Genomic DNA, 24,283 nt, shown 5'->3' with positions numbered 1-24,283 from the left:
ATATAAATTATATTTTATTAATTATTAAAATATAAATAAGTAATATTATAATTTTTATTTAAGTTTAATATTTATTAAATTTTAAATAAAAAAGCAAAGTATTAACATATTTTATAGATTTTAATATATAAATAAGTTTTTTAAATTTTAATTTTTATTTAACATTTAATAATTATTTAATTTATTTTAATATTTTATTATAATTTAATATATTTGAATATATTAAATCAAATTTGTTTTTATTATTATTATTTATTATTATTATTATTTTTTATTATATTATTTTTATGTTTTTAATATAACTATTATTATAATATAAATTATATTTTAATAATTATTAAAATACTAAATTATTTTAAATAATAGCTAAATTTTAAAATAAATTAAATTAAATTATTATTAAGGTAGTGAAGATTGTTTTTAATAAAAAAAAATGGAAAAATATTTATTAAAGTTAAAAATAAAGTTTTGAAAAAGTTGAAAGTACAGTATGATGATGAGATGAGATGTCAGAATGTTAAAAGTTAAATTTTTGGAGGTGCACGATGAGATTTTGGAAGTGTAGGATGAAACACTCAAAGATATTTGAACTCGAATAGTCTCGTCACTCTTTCATTCACGATTTTATGTTCTCATCGCTTCTTCACCAACATAACTTAATATGCATTTGAATTTTAGAGTATTATTGAACATGTATTATATCCCACAACTATTTATAAAAGTATTTATATATAAGGTAAATATTAACTTATCTGAAGATTAAAACAAAATGGATTATTGGTTCATAATATTTAAAATAATAGTGCATCTACTATAGTACCAAACCCATTTACATTTTTTCGTTAAAAAAATAGTAAAAGGGTTGATTCCACATATTTATACCTTTTTTATTTTACAATAGAGATATTTCTTTAAAAATAATTCAAAATTCAAAATTTAAATGTAAATAGATTTAAATTAAAAAAATGGTTTATAACAGATATCCTCGTAATTTAAAATCGCATAACAAATAAACATAAGTTACTATAACTGTTTCGGAAATTTGAACATATGATACAGGAATTGTTCATCACATTGATTAGAGTCCTAGTTATCCATATGGTAATTAACTATCTAATGTAAATAATTACATTGTATAATTTAGATGTAAGAATAAATATGTTTATAATATTATTTAATTATGACTTTTCCGTTTGAATAACCTTGTGTTTAATTGTTTTTAGTTTCATGCTTGAATTTTGTAATGTTGTTTTAGATAATTGAAAAGTTAAATTTCAAATTTTTAAGAAAAAAAAAATCTATTGAAAAAAGATATAAAAGTTAAAACGTAAGATATAGTCAACCTTGAAGAAAGCTGACACTACTACTAGTATATCAATAAACATTTAATAATTGATATTCCAATTGACAAAAGAATCATATGTTGATTTTGTCCAACAATAACATAAAGCCAATGGGTATAGTAAATAAGTATTTGTTACATAGTTTGCCAAATTCACAAAGATAAATGTATTAAATAATATAAATACTTCATGAAGGTAACTTCCATCATATATTCTGGACTATTTACACTTACATATAGATATACATATTTTATTTTAAAAGATGCATAGGAGAAAAAGTATTATGTTACTCTACAAAAGTCTACCATTGCAATATGTGGTTAAAACCAAGGCTTTGAACATAAATATTTGATTTTATAAAAGTTTCTTGACATTTCCATAAAGATAATTTAATATAAAGTTTTCAACAATGTTATGAACTTCTTAACAATAACTACACTAAGGGTTTAGTTTGAACATAATAGCCTATTTATTTCTCTTTATCAAAATGAAAAGTTTTTACTTTTAATTTAGTCCTTGGCATATTTTGATCAATGTATAATAAAGGTTTAATAGATTCGGAGGTCCGTATATTTGCGGGTTTGTTTCAATTGGGTCCTCCAATTATGAAAGTGATCAATTGAGTCCCTAATTTGGTCAATCTGATTCAATAATAGGATCGTCGTTAAATGGAGTTAACGATGTTAACTTTGTTATCAAGTGGCAAGCTGAGGCATCTAGGTGACATCCTTCATGGATTTTTAACATTTATAATTGTTAAATATATTTATTAAATATATTAAATTATTAAACATAACTTTATTAAATAAATGAAAATATAATTGTTAAATATAATTATTAAACATATTAAATTATCAAACATATTACGCAATGTTTCTTATTTTGGGGTAGCTTCTGACTGAGAAATTGGGGAAATCTGCGAAGTTAGGGTTCGTTGGTGAAAATGGCATTGTGCTGGCATTTGGGGAGCATCGCTTTTGCGTGAAAAATTACTTAGACATAAGCTTTCGTTGTATAAAATATAGGGACCTCCGAACCTATAATAAATAATAAGACAATTCCAAATTTCAAAGAAAATCAATTATGTTAAAGTCAATTTACCAATAATGAGAATATTTTGACTTATATGAAGTTCATAAAGAACATTTGAATGTTCCTTTTCTTTTGACTAAGATGTGATCACTGTTTTCTATTTTGAATTAGTTAGGTTAGCTAGCTAATTAGTGTCACTTTGCCAATTTTCACTTATGGTTAGAGATACTAATATTGTAAATATATAATTAGAATGCCAAATGAAAACAAAAAAGCAGGTTTGCCCGAGTGGTTAAGGGGGAAGACTTAAGATCTTCTGCACATAAGTGCGCGTGGGTTCGAACCCCACAGCCTGCAATTTTTTAATATTTTTTTCTTCTGCTTTAGAAGTTACAAATTTTTTATTATAATTAATGTAGGTTTATATATGTTTTTTAAACTCAAACTTTTTATATTTATTTTCTAAAATTTAGATCAAATTTTATTTTAATTTCTCAAATTAAAAAAATGGTGTTTTTATTCTCTCAAATGAAAAATTGTTTTTTTCTTCAAAATAAAAGTATCATATCTAAAAATCATTAGCATAATCTTAATTTGAGAAGTACTCTTTTAAATATTTTTCTTACTTTTCTATCTTTTGTTTTTCTCCTATTCTTGTTACAGCAGTTAGTGTTATTATAGTAGCAAAATATTCGTGCTCACAATTATATGGACGAAGCTTTAACTTTTGTTTTTATTTCGAGATTAAAGTATAATGTATTTATATTACATCATTAAATTTTCAATGCTTAACAATCATGAAAAATTTAATTTATATTAAAATAATTGGTATTTAAAAATAATATTAAAATAAAATAACTTAATTATACTTCTAAGAGAAATTTCCACATCATTTATGCACATAAGCCAATTCAACATGGAGAAACCCACTCACTTGAAGAACAAAGAAATGGGAGTTGGGTAGTCCTGCAAAAACTTGCCCACACCAAAGTTTTCTCATGCATAATGCTTATACTTATAACATGGAGATCTCGATATTTAGCTTCTCAAAATTCAACATTTTGTTTACTTGATAATCCAGGTAACGAGAGTTTATTTATTTTTATAAATTTTAAAAAGAGAGTTTATTTATTTTTATAAACTTTAAATATTGATTTGTTGTACGTAGATGTGATAGAATCAATTAGTTGTTTTAAAATAACATTATTATTTTGTGATTAAACTTTTTTATATAGTTGTGTGAATGTTAATAGTAAGAGAATCTTATTAATTTTTATAAGTTCCAAATATTAATATAATTTATGATTTGTGATTTGGTCAGATTGAATTAATTTTGTTGTTTTCTAGTCTAATGGTGAATTGTTGTACATGTATTTGTTTGTGTTTTCTAAGTAAATTATATTGATGATGAGAATGTGAATCATATAATTGATATATGATGTACAATTTTGGTGTGTTTTTCTCAAATTCCCGTTCAACTAAGCAAATTTTCATTCAAGCGAAAATATTATTGTAACTTAACTCATTTTCTATCAAACCCTCATTCAAACAAGTAAACATTCGCTCAAGTGAGACAAATCTTGCTCAAGTAACACCATTCTTGCTTAAAAGAGAATGATACTACAACTTAGCAAAGCTTCTACGCATAAGTGATAAAATTGTTGCCCAAGTGATAAATATTGTTACTCAGCGACTAAATTTTCACTTGGGCGACATCTCGTTTCATGGTCAAACTCATCTTGAAAAAAAGTAAGATTCTCGTTTCGTTACTTGTTAGATTGAATTGAAATTTTAAAAGTGAATTTTAGACACAGTTATTTATTTTGATCGGTCAGATCTTGAATTAGAAGTTTGTAGTGAGAACAATTTTCCTTGTAAGGTTCCTCTAGATTTGGTTGTTGACAGCTTTGACTTGTGTTTTTTCTCAGTGTATAACTTTTTTACGGGTGTTCAATTAGGTTTGTTCTTTTTACATTATGTTTTTGACTCAATTATCTTTAATTTGAATGTAAGAATATAATTTTTGAAAATTTGTGGAAGCTACAATTTTATTTCTAATGTCCCAAAAAAATTTGTAAAATTTGCAGTTAAGTTGCTAAGAAAAATACTTGAGAAAGTTGTTTTTTTTAAGGAATGAGAACTAGTTATTTCCATAAAAGACATTTTTGTATGATTTCTAATATATGTTTTCAAATGCTTGTGTGAGAATGTATAGAACCAATTGAAATTATAATGATCTTTTTGTTGAAATTGTTGGTGATATATGAAAAATTTGTAATTGGTTTGTAAAGTGAAACAATAGAGAATGAATGGTATGATTATATATATATATATATATATATATATATATATATATATATATATATATATATATTTTATTGTATGCATTTTATTAATATGGTCATTTTTAAGGAGAAATATAATATCAAATAATACTTATTATATTGAGTTGGAATCTAAAGAGTATAGTTGTTGTGACCCTCCTAAACTTTTATATTTATTTAAAAAATGTAATTTATGTGGTAAAAGTCAAAGGAGATTCCTAGCTCAAAATCGGTATAAATATTATTGTGAGTTAAAGAAAAAAAATTAATAGTGATTTTAGGATAAGAATGATAATTTTGTGATAAAAGAAATATTGTTGTTGATTTTGAATTAAGTAAGAAATAAATTTATGATAAAGTACATTACTAACAATTATATTTGATTTAATGTGTGGTATTTCGGAATCTAGTTTAAATATTTTAAGTCATGATTTAGATTTGAGTGATGATTTAACGTAATTGATATGGATTGGTGTTGTTAAATTTTAAATGATGATGTTGATGTCCTAGTGTTAGATTTTCACTAACTATAGGTTAAACTTTTAATTGATGAGAATTTACCCTTACAAATTGTATCATAGTGATTTTCACAGGCAATATCATTGCATATGTATTTTTGTATATATACGAAAGTAGATGTCTATGGAGGAAATATTTCCTAGTATTTTTTTTCTTAGATTATAATAGATACTTATTCCTTTTGTGATCTTTTAAAAAAATCAATAATATATAATAAAATATATTTACAGAAAACAATTCATTTTACCGTGAGAAGAAAAAGGTTATTCCATTTAATTTTATCCTAATTAAGTTTATGTTGAAGATAATCATTTTACAATAAAAATATGTTGAAGATTTTACATTATTTAAAAATGGAACAAAATTATAGTATGTAAATAATATAGAAATCTCTTCTCATAAAGCCATCCTGTTATGGTGACTTAAGCTAGGGATTATATTAAATTGACTTAAAAGTAAAGCATGTGAAGAAAATGTTGTTTGATTGATAATATCGTGCTCCCACTCTATAAAAGTACTATCCAGCAATAATTTATCATTGACTTCACCAACATGACTGCACTACTTCTCTAAAACTTTCTCTTTCTTCTTTCTCTGCTTCTTCTTTTGCAGGGCAAAAAGAGGGCAATCATGCTGGGAGGCTAAGCATGGAAAATTGGAGAAATTCTCAACATTTTTCTTTCAAGGTAATCAAATCTTACTCCTCACTGCTTCTCTCAATTTGTTTTCTCTGTTCCAATCTGTATATCTTCTGTTGTGCCGTGCTCATGGAATAAGATTAAAAACCAAATCTGAAGAACACTAGAAAGAAAAATTTCCTATTTCAGATCACAGAAGAAAGCAGTGGGAAATAACCTGCTACAAGTTTTACGAAGACCTTTTGTAAAGACTTTCATATACCCATAAAACAAAGAAAAATCTCATGAATAAAGTATCTTTTACTGTATCTTTAATTGTTTTAACATGTTAATTTGACTGTTATTTCAATTTTATACAAGGAAGTGTGTAAATTAGTTTATGCAGAATGGTTGAATTGAGCAAAAGATAATTTTACAGTAGAATTGCTTGTGATTAGGCTTAAATTTGAAGTACTGTGTGATTGTATTCCTTTGAGTTAACATTGGGCATTATTGATGTAAGCAGTGTGATGCATATTGGTGTTGTTGAGTAGACAGTGAAGAATAGTGTATAATGTGTGTTTTGTTGACAGAGAAATGGCTACAGCAGAGTCAGTAGGTGTCCCAGAACAACTACTTCAGAGGGTTGCTTCAGCACAGTTTAGGAGACCTCTCCTTCATCTAGTCTCCTCTCGTAACCTCTTCCTCCCTTCAAATTTTTTCATTCACAAATGTTAAATATACATATATACACATTTTTATAAGGTCAGATTTAAAATATTTATATTTTATAGGACTAGACAGTAATAAACAATTCCATAATAACTAAATAATAAATTGCATTAAAGTAGAATTTAAATCATGATTATGATATATTCACTAAAAAAACCAAATTAATGATCAACTTAACTTTTCATTAAGTTATTTTTTAAATTTTCTATGGGGAGATGGGAAAGAAAGTAATGACTGTGGAAACTATCTATCACGTTGTAAGACCCATGAAAAATATTTATCTTAATAGTAACAATTTTATTACTAGTAGTAATAAATTTATTTGTGAATGAAAAATATAATTAATAAGTTTATGTAAAAATAAAATGTGGGAAACTAAATAAGAAATTTTGGTAGCTTAAATGGTAGAAAAATGTGGTGATTTCAAGAACATGGGTTCAAACTCTTTCTACCTCTTTCTAGCTTAAGAGGTAGGGGAACTAACCTTTCTAAGCTTTTATATTATGATTTAGTATTGTTTTATTACTATTCATGTCTTGAAATTTTGTGTGAATACTGTTAATGAAAAACATATGTGCTTGTTATATATCTATCTATATTGAATTTATGTGTTAATATTATATGTTGTTGTTTTGAATCTGTAAATAAGAAATTTGCTAAAACTAGTTGATGAACACTTTGGCTAAAGAAAGACTTTGTAACATCTCATAATCTCACACTTGATAATTCATAATTGATATATTGTAGTATTACATTCAAGGTAACATCCCTTAATCTCACACTTGATAATTCATAGTTGATATATATATATATATATATATATATATATATATATATATATATATATATATATATATATATATATATATATTAAACTCAGATTTCAACTACAAACTCATAAATATAACTCGAATTCTTCTAATTTATTCTTCTATCTCTTTCTTCATTGGTACTGAATCAGACGACATTCCTTCATTTGTTCCCGTATAACGAATTATACGATCATCGCACATACACAAACACAAACAAGTAGGGTGAGCTAACATGCAAAAAATAAATTATAAAACATGCATAATTACTTTGATACACTCAACAAACATCATATAATAATTATGTCAGACACCCTCATACCATCATACCACAATCGCACCATAGATATTCATCCCATCATACCACAATTCCTAATAGACACTCATCCCACAATACCCAATAAACACTCATCCCACAATACTTAATAGACACTCGTTCCACAATACTCAATAGACACTCATTCCACAATATCCAATAGACACTCATTCCGCAATACCCAATAGACACTCATTCCAAAATACCCAATATACACTCATTCTACAATACCCAATAGACACTCATTCGGATGATACGTTGATGAGCGGTCACGGGAGGTTATGCACTTGTGATGACTTCTACTTCTTCTTACAAATACACTTCCACAATACTCATACCATCCACAAGGTTAGTCCTCAACACTATGTCCAAAACTGGCACATAGACCAAGACCTCCTGCCCCTCTCACCACATAATTCATCATTCTCTACTTGAGACTGGATGATTATTAGAGTATTAGGATAACCTCAAACAACAGGACCCTCAACATCAACATATACACAAATACCGTATCATTACAGAATCTCTCCACGAGACTCATACCATGCTCATATTGCTCAACTCATATTATACCATTACAAAATCTCCCCATAATACTCATATCATGTTCAGATGCATAAATTCAAATCCAATATAATAAAATACAATCATCACAGAAATCATAAAAATTGAATATATCACAAAATAAATTAACAATACTAAAATATCACCATAAATGGTCACCAAAGAAGAATAAAATGTTTGACGAATCAAACTCACCATAAACGCCAGTACATATAACAATATTCACACAGAATTTTAAGACATGAATAGTAATAAAACAATACTAAATCATAACATAAAAGCTTAGAAAGGTTAGCTCTCCTACCTCTATTCCAGACTTAATCTCTTGCTCATAATTTGTTTCCCTGAAAACCCTCAAGAATCTCTACTCTTCTTACAACTAAAAATTTCTTCCTAACTCTTTCTTCTCTATTTATCAAGGTTTCGCACTTGATTCTTCCTCTCTTTGTGCAGAATAACCTCCCCTCTCATGACTATTTATAGTCCAAAAATTTTACTATTTAACAAAATTTTAATATTATTTATTATTTTAATATTATTTTATTATATTAATATTTTAATCACCACTTGACATATTGGATCCCTCAATAATGCCTTCAAACGTGGAGTGCTTATCCACTATCAATATTTTAAATTATTTTTTTTAAACAAAAAGGTAGAAAAGAGTTTGAACCCATGTTCTTGAAATCATCACAATTTTCTACCATTTAAGCTACCAAAATTTCTTATTTAGCTTTCCACATTTTATTTTTCATAAACTTATTAATTATATTTTCCGTTCACAAAGAAATTTACTACTAGTAATAAAATTGTTACTATTAAGGTAAATATTTTTCATGGGTCTTACATTCTCTCCAACAACAAAAAAAATTTCGACCTTGAAAATTCTATACTTCAAGAAAATAGTTGAGGGTATAATTGCTTCATTTTTCTTTTAGTTCCCATGTAGAGTCACCTGTTCTCTTATCCCAAACCTCCCTGACTAAATTGATAGTTTTTCTCCTAAGTTCCTTTGGTTTAGTGTCTTCTATACAAACAGGTTGTACTTCCACTAAGAGATCCTCTCGGATTTAAATCTCCTCTATTTCTAAAATGTGGGAAGGATCAGGTACATACTTTCTTAGCTGGGAAACATGAAAAACTGAATGGAGATTGGCCAACTGAGGGGGTAACGCAATCTCGTAAGCGACTGGCCCAATTCGTCTCAAAATTTGGTATGGACCAATGAACTTAGGAGAAAGTTTCCTCGAGCGAAGGGCTCTTCCAACACCCGTGGTTGAAGTTACTCGCAGGAAAACATGATTCCCAACCGCAAACTCTAACGGTCTCCTCCTTTGATCTGCATATGATTTTTGTCTACTCTGAGAAGCCTTCATTCTTTCCCGTATCAATTTTACTTTATTGCTGGTTTGACATCGTCTGCCATACAGAGCCTCATAAGATGCCATACCTATGCTTGCTTGGAAACTGTTGTTGTAGTTAAATTCCACAAGAGGAAGTATTTCATCCCAACTACCAAGATGATCTGATACACAGGTTTTCAACAGGTCTTCTAAGGACTGGATAGTTCTTTCAGATTGTCCATCAGTTTGGGGATGATACGCGGAACTCATTCGTAATTTGGTACCCATAGCTTCCTGTAGGGTTTGCTAGAATCTAGAAGTAAATCTTGGGTCTCTATCTGACACAATGCTAGAAGGTATACCATGAAATCTCACTATTTCTTTTATGTACAATTGTGCCAGCTTAGTCATTGACATTCTCAGATTTATTGCTGAGAAATGAGCACTTTTTGTCAATCGATCAATGATGACCCAGATGGCATCGTTACTCATTGTTCGTGGTAAATGGGTAACAAAATCCATAGCAATGCTATCCCATTTCCACTATGGTATGTCTAATTGTTGTAGCATTCCTCCAAGCCTTTGGTGTTCCACTTTTGCCTTTTGACAAGTCAAACAAGCCGCTACAAACTACGCTACTTCCTTCTTCATTCCAGGCCACCAAAAGGACTCCTTAAGATCTTGATACATTTTAGTCATGTTGGGATGCATGCTAAAACGACTCTTATGTCCTTCTTCAAGGATTAATCTTTTTATCTCTGCATTGTCTGGTAGACACACTCTATTTCTAAATTTTAATACACCATCAGGTCCTAACCCAAAATTCTTTAGTTGGTTCTGTTTCGATCAATTCTGCTATCTTTTTCAGGTTAGGGTCCACCAAATGTTTCTCCTTGATTAAACTTAGAAAGTCACTAGATATAGTCAGACTACTACATCTAATGAAATCTACTTCATACTCCATATGTAGCTTCAGATCTCTGAATTTCTCCACCAACTCTAATTCTTTGATCATCATATGGGAAACATGTACCGTCTTCCTACTCAAAGCATCAGCTACTACATTCGCCTTTCTCGGATGATACAAAAGTTCAAAGCCATAATCCTTTAAAAATTCCATCCACCGCCTTTGCCTCATATTTAGCTCTTTCTGGTCAAATAAGTACTTCAAACTTTTGTGATCGCTGAATACTTGAAATTGGACACCATAAAGATAGTGTCGTCAAATCTTCAGAGAAAACGCCACTGCTGTCAATTCTAGATCATGAGTAGGATAATTCTTCTCATGAACCTTTAATTGTCTTGAAGCATAAGCCACTACCTTCTTTTCTTGCACGAGCACACAACCTAACCCCTGGTATGAAGCATCACAATAAATCTCAAAAGACTTACTTGGATTTGGGGTAATCAATATTGGTGCACTTGTCAACCTTTGCTTCAATTCCAGGAAGCTTTTCTCACACTTATCCGTCCAAACAAACACTTGATCTTTGCGAGTTAGTTGTGTTAAAGACGCTACTATTTTAGAAAAACCTTCTATAAACCTTCTATAGTATCCAGCTAAGCCCACAAAGCTCCGTATTTTCGTTATAGTCTTTGGTCTCTCCCACCGTAGCACTTCTTCCACTTTGGTTGGATCCACCGCTATGCCTTGAGCTGATATAATATGTCCCAAGAATTGCACCTTCTGTATCCAGAACTCACTTTGACAACTTTGCATATAGTTTATTTTCTCTCAAGATCCCAAGCACAATTCTTAAATGCCTACCATGTTCTTCTCGACTTTTGGAATAAATGAGTATGTCATCTATAAAGACTACGACAAACTTATCTAAGAAGGGTCGAAAGATTCTGTTCATGAAATCCATGAACAAAGCTGGAGCATTAGTTACCCCGAACGACATAACTACATACTCGTAATACCCGTATCTCGATCTAAAAGCAGTCTTCTGTACATCTTCCGTTTTAACCAAAATTTGATGATATCCAGACCTTAGATCTATCTATGAAAATACTTGAGCTTCATGCAACTGATCCATCAAATCGTCAATCCTAGGCAAAGGGTACTTGTTCTTGATGGTTAGCTTGTTCAACTATCTGTAGTCGACACACAATCTAGAGCTACCATATTTCTTCTTCACCAGCAGTACCGGTGCCCCCCATGGTGATACGCTTGGTCGGATCAATTGTTTTTCTAACAGCTCTTCAATTTGCTTCTTTAGCTCTGCCAACTCTGCTGGGGCCATTCGATATGGAGCTATCAATACTGGTCCAGCTCTAGGTATTAAATCGATGGAGAATTCTACTTCTCGTTGAGGTGGAAATCCTGGTACTTCTTCTTGGAACACATCACTAAACTCATTAACTATGGAAATATCAAGATTTTGTTCATTTTTCTCAACTTCCACATGAGTCAAGATAATGAAACACGAAGATCCTTCTTTTACTTCTTTTAACACTTGTTGTAATGACAACAACTCCGATTCTTTAGGATCAGGGAAAATCAACTCCTTCTTGTTACAGTCTATAAGGATACGATTGACAGATAACCAATCCATTCCTAAGATTACATCTAAACCTTGTAGAGGTAAAGATATAAGATGTACTTTGAACCTACGTCCTTCTACAACTATTGGACATTGAGGACACATCCTCGATGTTTTTATCAATTTAGAGACCGATGTACATACTATAAGATCATACTGTAGCTCTTTCACGGGTAGGTTCAACTCTTAAATAAGAGTTTCAGACAAAAAGGAGTGTGTCGCTCCAGAATCAAACAACACATTCAAGTCTCTACCAGCTGTAATACAACATCCAATGATGAGGTTACCTGATTTGGCAGCTTTTGCTCCCGTTGAAACATAGATTCTTCCAGTCGCTTGTGGCCTATTGTCAGTCCTTCCCTTTTGAGGCGGTTGTTGAGGTTGAGTTGTTTCTCTTATGTTAGAGGGACAATCTCTAGCAAAGTGTCCTTCTGCTCCGCAAAGGAAACATTTGTTACGCATAGTAACTTGTGGACAAACGCTCCTCAGATGAGGTCCTCCGCAGACAAAACATCAGATTACTTTCTGTTGGGGTTGTTGCTGATGAGAATTCCTCTGAGGTTGCGGTCTTTCATAAGGCTGGATCCTTACATTCTGTCCAACTCGTGACCAGATGGTCCTCCCACCCTTTGTGACTTCTGCTGAACTTTAATCTCACTCGTCAACCTTTCCGCAACTTTGGCATTTTCCATTAAAGCATAAAACTCTTTAATAGCTAAAGGGTTCACGGCTAATTGTATGTCTGCTCTCAATCCATTTTTAAATTTCCTACACCTCTATTCTTAATTTGCTGGTTGGGTATAGAAACGTCCCAAATGTTTGAACTTGTCTGCATATTCAACTACCGACTTGTTACCTTGCACGAGCTGTAAGAACTCCATCTCTTTTGCATATCTTACATTGTCCAGAAAGTACTCAGCATAAAACTTATTCTTAAAAACTTCCCAGGTAATAATCTCACCATCTTCCTTTAATACTAGCTTCATGTTGTCCCACCAGTATACTGCATCTCTAAACAGATGATACTCGGAGTATGCCAACCTAGTTTCTGATGAACAATTTTTCGCATAAAAAATCTTTTTCATATTTCTTATCCATAGATCAGCCTCGTCCGGACTTGTCCTCCTATTAAAAGTAGTTTGCGGTGTTGTAGAAAGTTTTCTAAGGTCCATTCCCGAATCCTATGAGATTGAGCTTCTACAGACGTGTTATTCTCAGATAGTTGCCTTAAGGTTTCCACATGTTCTCTTTGACTGGCTTCAGAATTCAGCCTAGCCGCTTCTAATTGTTGCAGAGCCGTTTCGGGCTGTTGCACTAAAGCAGCGCCCTGTTGTTGAAGAGCAGATGTGATAGCCTCCAAAGCCCTTGCCAAGCTAGGCATATTAGAGGTTTCACAGTTGAGTTGTGTGCGTGTCATTTCTCTGTTCACACAGAGCATTATTGTCATTATGATTCATAATATGAGTTCGTAGGTTAAATCCACAACTCTTAGGTCGTCATAAGGACGAACCGCTCTGATACCATTAATGTAACATCCCAAAATCTCACACTTGATAATTCATAATTGATATATTGTAGCATTACATTCAAGGTAACATCCCATAATCTCACACTTGATAATTCATAGTTGATATATATATATATATATATATATATATATATATATATATATATATATATATATATATATGTTTTAAACTCAGATTTCAACTACAAACTCATAAATATAACTCGAATTCTTCTAATTTATTCTTCTATCTCTTTCTTCATTGGCACTGAATCAGACGACATTCCTTCATCTGCTCTCGTATAACGAATTATACGATCATCACACATACACAAACACAAACAAGTAGGGTGAGCTAACATGCAACAAATCATTTATAAAACATGCATAATTACTTTGATACAGTCAACAAACATCATATAATAATTATGTCAGACACCCTCATACCATCATACAATAATAGCACCAAAGATACTCATCCCATCATACCACTATTCCTAATAGACACTCATCCCACAATACCGCATAAGCACTCATCCCACAATACTCAATTAAGTATTGTGTCTATTAAGTATTGTGGGATGAATGTTTATTGGGTATTGTGGGATGAGTGTCTATTAGGAATTATGGTATGATAGAATGTGTATCTATGGTGCGATTGTGGTATGAGGGTGTCTGACATAATTATTATATGATGTTTGTTGAGTGTATCAAAGTAATTATGCATGTTTTATAATTTATTTGTTGCATGTTAGCTCACCCTACTTGTTTGTGTTTGTGTATGTGCGAGATGATCGTATAATTCGTTATACGGGAGCATATAAAGGAATGTCGTCTGATTCAGTGCCAATGAAGAAAGAGATAGAAGAAGAAATTAGAAGAATTCGAGTTATATTTATGAGTTTGTAGTTGAAATATGAGTTTAAAACATATATATATATATATATATATATATATATATATATATATATATATATATATATATATATATATATCAACTATGAATTATCAAGTGTGAGATTAAGGGATGTTACCTTAAATGTAATGCTACAATATATCAATTATGAATTATCAAGTGTGAGATTATGGGATGTTACATTAATGGTATCAGAGCAGTTCGTCCGTATGACGACCTAAGAGTTGTGGATTTATCCTACAAACTCATATTATGAATCATAATGACAATAATTCTCTATGTGACAGAGAAATGACACACACACAACTCAACTGTGAAACCTCTAATATGCCTAAGTTGGCAAGGGCTTTAGAGGCTATCGCATCTGCTCTTCAACAACAGGGCGCTGCTTTAGTGCAACAGCACGAAACAGCTCTGCAACAATTAGAAGCGGCTAGGCTGAATTCTGAAGCCAGTCAAAGAGAACATGTGGAAGCCTTAAGACAACTATCTGAGAATGACACGTTTGTAGAAGCTCAACCTCATAGGATTCGGGAATGGACCTTAGAAAACTTTCTACAACACTGCCCACCTACTTTTAATGGGAGGACAAGTCCGGACGAGGCTGATCTATGGATAAGAAATATGGACAAGATTTTTGATGCGAAAAATTGTTCATCAGAAACTAGGTTGGCATACACCGAGTATCAGCTGTTTGGAGAAGTAGTACACTGGTGGGACAACATGAAGCTAGTATTAAAGGAAGGTGGTGAGATTATTACCTGGAAAGTTTTTAAGAATAAGTTTTATGCTGAGTACTTTCCGGACAGTGTAAGATATGCATAAGAGGTGGAGTTCTTGCAGCTCGTGCAAGGTAACAAGTCGGTAGCTAAGTATGCAGACAAGTTTAAACATTTGGGACGTTTCTACACCCAACCAGCAAATGAAGAATGAAGGTGTAGGAAATTAAAAAATGAATTGAGAGCACACATACAATTAGCCGTGAACCCTTTAGCTATTAAAGAGTTTTATGCTTTAGTGAAAAATGCCAAAGTTGCGGAAAGGTTGACAAGTGAGATTAAAGTTCAGCAGAAGTCACAAAGGGTGGGAGGACCATCTGGTCACGAGTTGGACAGAATGTAAGGATCCGACCTTATGAAAGACCACAACCTCAAAGGAATTCTCATCAGCAACAACCCCAACAGAAAGTAATCCGATGTTTTGTCTGCGGAGGACCTCATCTGAGGAGCGTTTGTCCACAAGTTACTATACGTAACAAATGTTTCCTTTGCGGAACAGAAGGACATTTTGCTAGAGATTGTCCCTCTAACATAAGAGAAACAACTCAACCTCAACAACCGCCTCAACAGGGAAGGACTGACAATAGGCCACAAGCGACTGGAAGAGTCTATGCTTTAACAGGAGCAAAAGCTGCCAAATCAGGTAACCTCATCATTGGATGTTGTATTACAACTGGTAGAGACTTGAATGTGTTGTTTGATTCTGGAGCGACACACTCCTTTTTGTTTGAAACTCTTATTTAAGAGTTGAACCTACCCGTGAAAGAGCTACAGTATGATCTTATAGTATGTACATCGGCCTCTAAATTGATAAAAACATCGAGGATGTGTCCTCAATGTCCAATAGTTGTAGAAGGACGTAGGTTCAAAGTACATCTTATATCTTTACCTATACAAGGCTCAGATGTAATCTTAGGAATGGATTGGTTATCTGTCAATCGTATCCTTTTAGACTGTAACAAGAAGGAGTTGATTTTCCTTGATCCTAAAGAATCGGAGTTTTTGTCATTACAACAAGTGTTAAAAGAAGTAAAAGAAGGATCTTCGTGTTTCATTATCTTGACTCATGTGGAAGTTGAGAAAAATGAACAAAATCTTGATATTTCCATTGTTAATGAGTTTAGTGATGTGTTCCAAGAAGAAGTACCAGGATTGCCACCTCAACGAGAAGTAGAATTCTCCATCGATTTAATACTTGGAGTTGGACCAATATCGATAGCTCCATATCGAATGGCCCCAGTAGAGTTGGCAGAGCTAAAGAAGCAAATTGAAGAGCTGTTAGAAAAACAATTGATCCGACCAAGCGTATCACCATGGGGGCACAGGTAGTGCGGTGAAGAAGAAAGATGGTAGCTCTAGATTGTGTGTCGACTATAGGCAGTTGAACAAGCTAACCATCATGAACAAGTACCCTTTGCCTAGGATTGACGATTTGATGGATCAGTTGCATGAAGCTCAAGTATTTTTAAAGATAGATCTAAGGTCTGTATATCATCAAATTTTGGTTAAAACGGAAGATGTACAGAAGACTACTTTTAGATCGAGATACGGGTATTACGAGTATGTAGATATGTCGTTCGGGGTAACTAATGCTCCAACTCTGTTCATGGATTACATGAACAGAATCTTTCGACCCTTCTTAGATAAGTTTGTCGTAGTCTTTATAGATGACATACTCATTTATTCCAAAAGTCGAGAAGAACATGGTGGACATTTAAGAATTGTGCTTGGGATCTTGAGAGAAAAGAAACTATATGCAAAGTTGTCAAAGTGTGAGTTCTGGATACAGAAGGTGCAATTCTTGGGACATGTTATATCAGCTCAAGGCATAGCGGTGGATCCAACCAAAGTGGAAGAAGTGCTACGGTGGGAGAGACCAAAGACTATAACAGAAATACAGAGCTTTGTGGGCTTAGTTGGATACTATAGAAGATTTATAGAAGATTTTTCTAAAATAGTAGCGCCTTTAACACAGCTAACTCGCAAAGATCAACCATTTGTTTGGACGGATAAGTGTGAGAAAAGCTTCATGGAATTGAAGCAAAGGTTGACAAGTGCACCAATATTGATTACAATCCAAGTAAGTCTTTTGAGATTTATTGTGATGCTTCACACCAGGGGTTAGGTTGTGTGCTTATGCAAGAAAAGAAGGTTGTGGCTTATGCTTCAAGACAATTAAATGTTTATGAGAAGAATTATCCTACTCATGATCTAGAATTGGCAGTAGTAGTGTTTTCTCTGAAGATTTGGTGACACTATCTTTATGGTGTCCAATTTCAAGTATTCAGTGATCACAAAAGTTTGAAGTACTTATTTGACCAGAAAGAGCTAAATATGAGGCAAAGGTGGAGGATGAAATTTTTAAACGATTATGACTTTGAACTTTTGTATCATCCGAGAAAGGCGAATGTAGTAGCTGATGCTTTGAGTAGGAAGACGGTACATGTTTCCCATATGATGATCAAAGAATTAGAGTTGGTGGAGAAATTCAGGGATCTGAAGCTACAGATGGAGTATGAAGTGGATTTCATTAGATGTAGTAGTCTGACTATATCTAGTGACTTTCTAAGTTTAATCAAGGAGAAACAATTGGTGGACCCTAACCTGAAAAAGATAGCAGAATTGATCGAAACAAAACCAACTAAAGAATTTTGGGTTAGGACCTGATGGTGTATTAAAATTTAGAAATAGAGTGTGTGTACCAGACAATGCAGAGATAAAAAGATTAATTCTTGAAGAAGGACATAAGAGTCATTTTAGCATGCATCCCAGCATGACTAAAATGTATCAAGATCTTAAGGAGTCCTTTTGGTGGCCTGGAATGAAGAAGGAAGTAGCGTAGTTTGTAGCGGCTTGTTTGACTTGTCAAAAGGCAAAAGTGGAACACCAAAGGCCTGGAGGAATGTTACAACAATTAGACATACAAGAGTGGAAATGGGATAACATTGCTATGGATTTTGTTACCCATTTACCACGAACAATGAGAGGTAATGATACCATCTGGGTCATCATTGATCGATTGACAAAAAGTGCTCACTTCTTAGCAATAAATCTGAGAATGTCAATGACTAGCTGGCGCAATTGTACATAAAAGAAATAGTGAGATTGCACGGTGTACCTTCTAGCATTGTGTCAGATAGAGACCAAAGATTTACTCCTAGATTCTGGCAAACCCTATAGGAAGCTATGGGCAGCAAATTACAAATGAGTTCGGCGTATCATCCCCAAACTGATGGACAATCTGAAAGAACCATCCAGTCATTAGAAAACCTATTGAGAACTTGTGTATTAGATCATCTTGGTAATTGGGATGAAATACTTCCTGTTGTGCAATTTACCTATAACAACAATTTCTAAGCAAGCATAGGTATGACACCTTATGAGGCTGTGTATGGCAGACGATGTCAAACTCCGTTGTGCTGGTATCAGGATGGTGAATCCGTTTTAATAGGACCTGAGCTACTACAACAAACCACCAATAAAGTAAAATTGATACAGGAAAGAATGAAGGCTTCTCAGAGTAGACAAAAATCATATGCAGATCAAAAGAGGAGACCGTTAGAGTTTGCAGTTGGGAATCATGTTTTCCTGCGAGTAACTTCAACCACGGGTGTTGGAAGAGCCTTCGCTCGAGGAAACTTTCTCCTAAGTTCATTGGTCCATACCAAATTTTGAGACGAATTGGGCCAGTCGCTTACGAGATTGCGTTACCCCCTCAGTTTTTCATTTTTCCCAACTAAGAAAGCATGTACCTGATCCTTCTCACATTTTAGAAATAGAGGAGATTCAAATCCGAGAGGATCTCTCAGTGGAAGTACAACCTGTTTGTATAGAAGACACTAAACAAAGGAACTTAGGGGAAAAACTATCAATTTAGTCAGGGTAGTTTGGGATAAGAGAACAGGTGACTCTACATCGGAACTAGAAGAAGAAATGAAGCAATTATACCCTCAACTATTTTCTTGAAGTATAGAATTTTCTAGGTCGAAATTTTTTTTGTTGTTGGGGAGAATGTAAGACCCATGAAAAATATTTACCTTAATAGTAACAATTTTATTACTAGTAGTAATAAATTTCTTTGTGAATGGAAAATATAATTAATAACTTTATGTAAAATAAAATGTGGAAAGCTAAATAAGAAATTTTTGTAGCTTAAATGGTAGAAAATCGTGGTGATTTCAAGAACATAGGTTCAAACTCTTTTCTACCTTTTTGTTTAAAAAAAAATAAAAATTTAAAATAGTGATAGTGGATAAGCACTTCACGTTTGAAGTCATTATTGAGGGATCAAATATGTCAAGTGGTGATTAAAATATTAATATAATAAAATAATATTAAAATAATAAATAATATTAAAAAAATGTTAAATAGTAAAATTTCTGGACTATAAATAGCCATGAGAGGGGAGGTTATTCTGCACAAAGAGAGGAAGAATCAAGTGAGAAATCTTGAGAAATAGAGAAGAAAGAGTTCGGAAGAAATTTTTAGTTGCAAGAAGAGTAAAGGTTTTGTAGGGTTTTCGGGGAAACAAATTCTGAGCAAGAGATTAAGTCTGGAATAAAGATAGGGGAGCTAACCTTTCTAAGCTTTTATATTATGATTTAGTATTGTTTTATTACTATTCATGTCTTGAAATTTTGTGTGAATACTGTTAATGAAAAACATATGTGTTTGTTATATATCTATCTATATTGAATTTTTGTGTTAATATTATATGTTGTTGTTTTGAATCTGTAAATAAGAAATTTGTTAAAACTAGTTCAGGAACACTTTGGCTAAGGAAAGACTTGGTACTTAAGTTGTCCATTGTGATGCACCTCTCTTTCTTGGAAGTCTACTTGACAAATTTTTAACTTAAATCTTATTGAACAGATTATGTATTGTTAAATTATTGTGTAATATATCTTGTTGGAATGAAAATTTCTGATGAATTCATGTTATTGTGGTGGATATGAAATTATGAATTTGAGCATGGTATGAGTTGATGAATATGAACATGACATGAGTCTCGTGGAGAGATTCTGTAATGATATGGTATTAGTGTATGTGTTGATGTTAAGGGTCCTGTTGTTGGAGGTTATCCTGATACTCTAATAATCATCCAGTCACAAGTAGAGAAGGATGGATTATGTGGTGAGAGGGGCAGGAGGTCCTGGTCTATGTGCCGGTTTTGGACATAGTGTTGAGGACTAACCTTGTGGATGGTATGAAGTATTTTGGAAGTGTATTTGTAAGAAGAAGTAGAAGTCATCACAAGTGCATAACCTCCCGTGACTGCTCATCAACGTATCATCCGAATGAGTGTCTATTGGGTATTGTGGGATGAGTGTCTATTGGGTATTGTGGAATGAGTGTCTATTGAGTATTGTGGGATGAGTGCTTCTGGGGTATTGTGGGATGAGTGTCTATTAGGAATTGTGGTATGATGGGATGAGTATGTATGGTGCGATTGTTGTATGATGGTATGAGGGTGTCTGACATAATTATTATATGATGTTGGTTGAGTGTATCAAAGTAATTATGCATGTTTTATAAATGATTTGTTGCATGTTAGCTCACCCTACTTGTTTGTGTTTGTGTATGTGCGATGATCGTATAATTCGTTATACGGGAGCAAATGAAGGAATATCGTGTGATTCAGTGCCAATGAAGAAATATATATATATATATATATATATATATATATATTATATATCAATTATGAATTATCAAGTGTGAGATTATGGGATGTTACCTTAAATGTAATGCTACAATATATCAATTATAGATTATTAAGTGTGAGATTTTGGGATGTTACACATCATGTGAGCAAATCAAACAACAAATACTGAACGAATTTATAAAATTTTGATTACTTAATATAATATTTTTTAACAAAAACTCAATTAAAGTACTCAAATTTAATTAAGTATACATATTAAAATATTCATTATAACTAAAATAACAAGTAGTAAAAAAAAAATAACAATGAATTCAAATCTGTTTAATGACTTGTGATATTTCTACATACTCACATACACACACATTGAAAAGATTTTTTTCTTTAAAAATCTATATTATTCAGAGTCAGAGGTGCATCAATTGCATTGAAAAGCCTACTCAACGAAACTCATTCAGTTCACTGCAATTTTCAAATCCTCTAAAGTGAAGAAACTTATCTTTTTCCCCGAATTCGACATTCCACGAACAACATTACTCAGTGCTAAAAATTCATAGGACTGAAGTTATTTCCTTTCTACAAATGAATTTGTTGCAGAAGATGCCAAGGGAAGATACCTGAGCCAGTGTGTTCCCCTTCACAAAGCAGCACTGAAAGGTGACTGGAAAGAAGCGAGTAAAATCTTGGAACAAGATTTGGAGCTGCTTACATCCGCCATAACAAAGGGTTGGGCCACAGTCCTCCACATAGCAGTGGGTGCTAACCATGTTCACTTTGTGGAGGAGCTACTGAAGTTAATGCAGCCTGATGAATTAGAATTGCAAGACTTCAAGGGTAACACTGCATTCTGCTTTGCTGCAGCGGTTGGGAATGTGCAGATTGCTCAGATCATGGAGAGAAAAAATGAATCCTTGCCAACAATCAGGGGTGGAGGAGATTTCACTCCTCTTCACTTGGCTGTTTACTGGGAAGAACTGAAATGGCATGGCATCTGTTTCCTAAAACCAAACAAATATTTCAAGAGGTCGATTGGACCACAGTTTTCTTTCTTTCTATAAACTGTGGCCTCTACGGTAAGCATTTTTTGTTCATAAAATCTTGCATGCACACATTAATAAGGTTTTAAACTGTGTAGTTCTGATCACACAATCATGATGTTGCAAGGAATTGTGATTAAATACAGCTACATATCTCCCAATCTCCCACTTGATGATGATTGATGCTATCTTAATGTTGTTGATGTGTCATTAGAATTTGCAATCCACAGAAGTTACCGAGAATTAAAAGTGATGCCAATTCTTATGTGAATTAAACATAATATATCCTTAATAACACTTCTGTATGAAATATCGGATCAGAAGTTGTAATATCTTGCAGATTTAGCCCTGGAAATGCTAAAGGAGAAGGACACGCTGGCTTATTGCAGAGGTGATGACAACTTGACAGGTTTGCATGTCTTGGCTCGAACTCCTGGTTGTGGTTGCCAAACTCCACGATGTAGAAAACACGTTCTACCTTTCTGTAAGTGACATACAATGATACAATTAAATTCCATTCAGAACAACATAATCAGGTTTTCAGTGATTTTTTCTCTCTATAATTCTCAGATAAGGAGACTCCTATTCTCAAACTTGTGAAACGAATGTGGGAAATAGTTGTTTCCCTGGATGAACAAATGATGATGGATATCCTCTCGGAACCATCTCAAGTAATATTCATAGCTGCAGAAGTTGGGAATTTTGAATTTCTGTCCGTGGTCTTGAGTACTTACCCTGATTTGATATGGGAACTAGATGCCATGGATCGAAGTGTAATCCACATTGCAGTCCTGCATCGTCATGCTAGTATCTTCAATTTGATACATGAAATAGGCCCTATCAAAGAGTTCATTCTAACTTTCAAAGATGATCAAGGGAACAATTTACTTCATTATGCTGCAAAACAAGCACCACCAGACCAACTTAATATGGTTTTCTGGAGCAGCTCTTCAAATGATGCTTGAGCTGTCATGGTTTGAGGTTTGTTTTCAAAGTTTATATTTCCCATTCATGTGAGTTCATCAGTTTGAATTATGCGTATCTTGATGTGACAGGAGGTGAAGAAGATAATGCCACTGTCATCCATAGAGGAACCAAATTCTTTCGGCATTATTCCTCGACAAGTATTCAGTGAAGAGCATGAAGAATTGCGGGAGAAAGGAGAGTCTTGGATGAAGAGAACTGCAAAATCATGCATGGTTGTTTCAACTCTGATTACTACTGGAGTTTTCACTGCTGCATTCAGTGTTCCAGGTGGTATCAATGATGCTAATGGTGGAACTCCCAATTACTTGCAGGAAGCAGCATTCTTGGTATTTGCATTATCAGATTCCATTGCATTGATCTCATCATCAACTTCGATCCTAATTTTCTTGTCTATCCTAGTCTCTCGATATGCGGAGGATGATTTTCTTATGTCACTGCCCTCAAAACTTATGTCTGGTCTTCTGGCACTGTTGATCTCAATAATTAGCATGATGGTAGCATTCAGTAGTGCCTTCTTTATAACATATTTCAATGGAGTAATCTGGGTTCCTAACCTCATTTCTGCAATTGCTTTTGTACCAATACCTGTATTTATATTTCTGCAGTTTCCCCTTTGGTCTGACATTGTCTATTCAGCTTACATTTGTAGTTTTATATTTAGACCAAATAGACGTATGATTCACTAGGAAGGCAACAATTTCAATTTTCTAATGATATATTGCGTCTAATTAATGTTGTTGTAACACAATATTATTGGTTTAGATAAGCTTTTGGTCTCCTAGAGTCTTTCTTTTCTATATGTATCACTTTTATTATTTGTGTCACTTTAAGTTGTTTCATGTCATTCAATATTATCATGTAGTGGTAAATTCGTGGATAATTCATCACATTATTTTTTTCTAAAATTTTGATTTACGCACACATTTTAAATAACTTAAATATTAAGTTGTTGTTATACTTTAATTCAAAAAAGTACATGGTAAAAATGAATTAAAAGATTAAAAAGTTTAGAATTATCCTGTACTTTAAGTTAAATTTATGATTTTAAGTATGTTATTTAATTATTTTACAATTTAAATGATATTTTTAAAGATTTTATATTGATAAGAGATATGCTTATATTATAATATATAAAATCTAAATATCATCTTATTAGGTTGGTTTTATGAAATTTTAAAATATACTTTTAAGATAGTATCTCAATGACAGAAACTTCCTTATTCATTTTCTAATTATTTTTATATAAATAAAAA

General features: G+C 32.5%; 1 non-coding gene and 1 pseudogene across 2 annotated transcripts; both read left to right on the top strand.

Moving 5' to 3' along the window:
- Positions 1-2,649: 2,649 nt before the first annotated feature.
- TRNAL-UAA (transfer RNA leucine (anticodon UAA)) lies at positions 2,650-2,732 on the top strand. Its single transcript has one exon. It is a non-coding gene; the product is annotated as a tRNA-Leu (tRNA).
- A 3,014-nt stretch (positions 2,733-5,746) lies between these two features.
- LOC148194124 (uncharacterized) lies at positions 5,747-23,825 on the top strand (annotated as a pseudogene). The gene is made up of 6 exons (XR_015781320.1): positions 5,747-5,904; positions 6,429-6,529; positions 21,604-22,079; positions 22,384-22,527; positions 22,614-23,024; positions 23,099-23,825. The product of XR_015781320.1 is annotated as an uncharacterized LOC148194124 (transcript).
- Positions 23,826-24,283: the final 458 nt, after the last annotated feature.

This window comes from Vigna umbellata, chromosome 8 (genome assembly GCF_029865625.1).
Source record: "Vigna umbellata cultivar VRB3 chromosome 8, Vumbellata_1.0, whole genome shotgun sequence".
NCBI classification, from domain to species: domain Eukaryota; kingdom Viridiplantae; phylum Streptophyta; class Magnoliopsida; order Fabales; family Fabaceae; genus Vigna; species Vigna umbellata.
Note: the sequence above shows the minus strand (reverse complement) of the source record. Positions and strands in the feature narration are given on the sequence as shown.